Consider the following 4,069-nt stretch of genomic DNA (forward strand, 5'->3'; position numbering starts at 1 on the left):
TTCAAAGGAAAGCACTGTAACTGATTTCCCTAATAGTATATTGATGAACTTTACACCACCTTCCTTCAATTGGGGTGTGATTTTTATGGATTTGATAATAGAAATCAGATATTCATTGAAAAAAATTATGCAATTGCATCTCCCTCTAGTATCCTTCTTCAGAAATTAGTTTGCTCACATTTTCATTTTGAAGATCATTACAATTGATAAACGTTGGCCATTTATTAAGAGGTTTATCAAAGATCCATGTATCCTCCAAGATACTAACTTTGATACTATTAACCAATATCCATCTAATGGCATTCCTTAAAAATTTAGCTCCCTCCACCAAAATTTTCCAAGTTGTTGAATAGCCATTCCTAACCTTTCTGTGCCATACATCATTGCTATATTTAGACATTATAGTACGGCTGCACAAGGAATTAGGATTTTGAATGAATCTTCATGTTAGCCTAGATCTCAAAGGACCAACTTTAGTAACCGAGGAATGCAGGCCTAGTCTACCAAGTGATTTTGGTTTACAAAGTTCTTCCCATGATACATAATGTAAACCTTTCTTGTCTTTATCATTATGCCATAACAAATCCCTACACATTCTATCCAATTCATATAAAATTCTTTCGGGAACTAGAGAATGTGTTGCCAAGAAGATAGGAAGTGATAGAAATGAGCTTTTGATGAGTAAAGCTCTACCAGATAAAGATAAGTGCCTTCTACCGCATGCATTTAACCTTTCTAATGCTTGGTCTAATAAAATTTTGAAATCAGCATTTACCAATCTTCTCAAAGCCATTTTGATACCAAGATAATGCATCTCCTTAACAATCTTGAATCCCAATCTTTTTGAAATTTTCTTCTTTAGTCTTCTCTTCACTGATTTACCAAATAGAGTTTGAGATTTCATATGGTTTACTCCTTGGCCGATCCACCCATAAAAATTGCATAAAATGCTCTTTAAACAAGTAGTAGCTCTCAAGGTTGTATTAGAAAAAATCAAGATGTCATCGGCATATAGAAGATGTGTAATATTTTCATATTTAGGTGAGATTTTGATTCCCAAATCATTGCCCCTTTGGTTAATGGTATTAGAAAGGAGTTGTGTACAAATAATATATAAGTACGGGGACAATGGGCATCCTTGCTTAAACCCACTTCCAGCTTCTATTCAATTGGTTCTCATTCCTATAATTAAAATAGAATATCTTACTTTTTGGATACATTCCAAGATAAGCATAACAAATTTATGAGGGAATCCGAACCTTTTCAAAGAGTTTTCAAGAGTTGGCCAACACATGCTATCGTAAGCTTGCTCCATGTCCACCTTGATGGCCATAAGTCCTTTTTTACATTTAAAAAAAAAATCTGAATTTGTTGAAAACCTCTTGAGCCAATAAGCAATGGTCCGACATAGATCTCCCGGGAACAAAAGAAACTTGATCTTTTGTAATTAGTTTAGGTAAGAAAAATTTGATACAATTCATAAGCATTTTTGCAATTACCTTGTATATTGTATATTGTCTGACATAAGCTTATTGGTCTATATTGTGACGAAGTCATTGGACTCTTCACCTTTGGGATTAACATAATTAATGTGTCTTTCCATTGAGAATGCATTTTACCATGTGTGAAGAATTCATCAACAGCTCTCCATACTTCATCCTTGAATATGTTCCAATAGAACTTGATAAAAGATCTGGTTATGCCATCCAGACAAGGAGACTAGTTGTTCCCCAAGCTCCTTACCTCCTCATACATCTCACCTTGGGTAAAATCTACATTAAGTAGATTCTATTCATCAACACTTACAGCTTGTTGAGCTCCATTTTCTGGCAAATCCGACATAGAGCAGATTCTCTGTCTCCATTTATTTTGGAAATACTTAGTAAAAAATGCTTTAACTTGCTCTTATTCATTCACCAGGATTCCTTATTCATCCTTGATTTGATTGATTAGATTACCATTTCTCTTGGCAGTTTCATAATCATGAAAGAACTTTGAATTAGTGTCACCTTCTTGTAGCCATCTTGTTTTAGCTCTTTGGTTCCACCAAATAGATAACCGAGATAAAGTTGTATTCAGCTCCCTTACTTTTCTTCTTAGTAACATCAGCTCTTCTTTTGAAATGCCATCTTCACTTTCTAAAATCTGGAATTCCATTATTTCCTTCTTTAATTTATTCTTTAAAGTGAAAGCTCCATAACCTTGTTCTTATTCAATAATACAATGCTTTGAGTGACCTTTTCAGTTTTCTGTTCAGAATTTTAGCAGAATTTCCAAAATCCTTCCTCCTCCAAGCTTTAAGAACAACATTCCAAGCCACTGGGTACATTCTCCATACATCCTCAAATTTGATGTATTTGTGAATTGGCCTCTTAGTGTGGTGTATATTAAAGACAATTGGAGAGTGATCCGAAGCCACTCTAGCCAAGTGACTTACATACGCATTAGGAACATGTTGAGGAGCTGCTTAATTCATTAAACAGCGATCCAATCTTTCCCATATCCTTGAGATGCCATCTTTATTATTACACCAAGTGAATCTTGGTCCAATATAACCTACATCATGCAAATCATTATTAGATAAAAAGGCTTTCATCTCTTATGGGCCTTGGGAAAAGGAGAACCTCTTCCCTCATCTTTTGTCTTGAGTAGACAAAATAAAATTTAAGTCCCCACCTATTAATATAGGAACATTATTATCCAAATAATTTTTAAGGCTATTCCAAAAAATTCTTCTAGCCCCAACTTCCTTACTACCATAAACCATAGCAACATTCCAACTTCCATCATTAAAAGATTGGAATTTCCCAAACACCACCTGAGAAGAATCAAATAACACCTCAAATCTACCCATGAGACTTCTCTAAAGAACAAGAATACTACCCAAAGTGCCACTAGCCAGGTGATGAAAAAAAATTCCTTTCCTCCCCAATAATTTTATCAACATCCTCCTTATTTAAACAAGACAACATGGATTCTACAATCCCAATGAAAAAAACTCCATGATCTCTAACCAACTCCCTAAGGTATAGAGAAGCCTCTTTTTTCTGGACTCCTCTACAATTCCAAAACAAAAAAGAAGACATTAAGAAACATATTGGGGTTGCCCCCCCTAGTAGCAACATTACCACCTCCATCTAATTTTCTTCTTCTCAGGATCCCACCAACTGGCCCAAGAAAATTGATCTATTTGGCTAGCTTTGTCTTGCTTTTACTACTAGAATTATTCTTTGCCTCATTTGAAAGAGTATTCACTTCAATTTGTGTATCAATTTTTATATCTCCATCATCAGAATTCTGTTCTGAAACATAATCCAATATTGTTCCCTCCATGGAATTGTTGTCCAGAGATTTTTACAGTTTGAAATTCCAGAATTAAGTTTTCTATTCTAGAATTTTTATCTTTATCAATTGCTGCATTTCCCAATTCCTCCAGCTTCTGAACATTAGGAATTAAGTCATTAGAATTATCCTCTTCCTCTATTACAATTTCTCCCTCTTCTTTGTCTTCAGAATCTTCCAAGAGCACACTAAATTTGTTACCATTCACTACTTCTGTAGATGAATTGTGAAGTACCACCATCTCACTGATTTGATTTGAATTCGCAATGAATTCAACTTTAGTTTGATCAACTTGCTTCTTCTTTAAGTTAGATTCTCAAGCTTTGAACATTCTTCTTTTCCAATTTTTGAAAGCCACGTGAATCCGTGGTCCATATTCATCTTTCCCTGTTTGAGAATTTTCCACATCCATACCCTTTGCTTCCTTATTAAAAGTAGCAATATGATAATTACTACTAACCTCCCTTTCTTTATCCTCCTTCTTTGTGGGACAAAAATTTATTTAATGTCCAATTTTTCCACAATGGAAACAAAATGTAAATTTTCTTTTCATATTCTATCTTTTGAAAAAAATCTCTCACCAATGCCATCAATCCAAACACCTCTTGGCAATTTTTCATCTAAATTTATTCGCACACAAGCTCTAGCGAATTCTCTTCTTCCCCATTTGAACATGTTGAGTCTAGTGAATAGGTAGTTAGACCAAAGTTAATGTCCCAAGGCTATT

Source organism: Dendrobium catenatum, unplaced genomic scaffold (genome assembly GCF_001605985.2).
Source record: "Dendrobium catenatum unplaced genomic scaffold, ASM160598v2 fragScaff_scaffold_1193, whole genome shotgun sequence".
NCBI lineage: Eukaryota > Viridiplantae > Streptophyta > Magnoliopsida > Asparagales > Orchidaceae > Dendrobium > Dendrobium catenatum.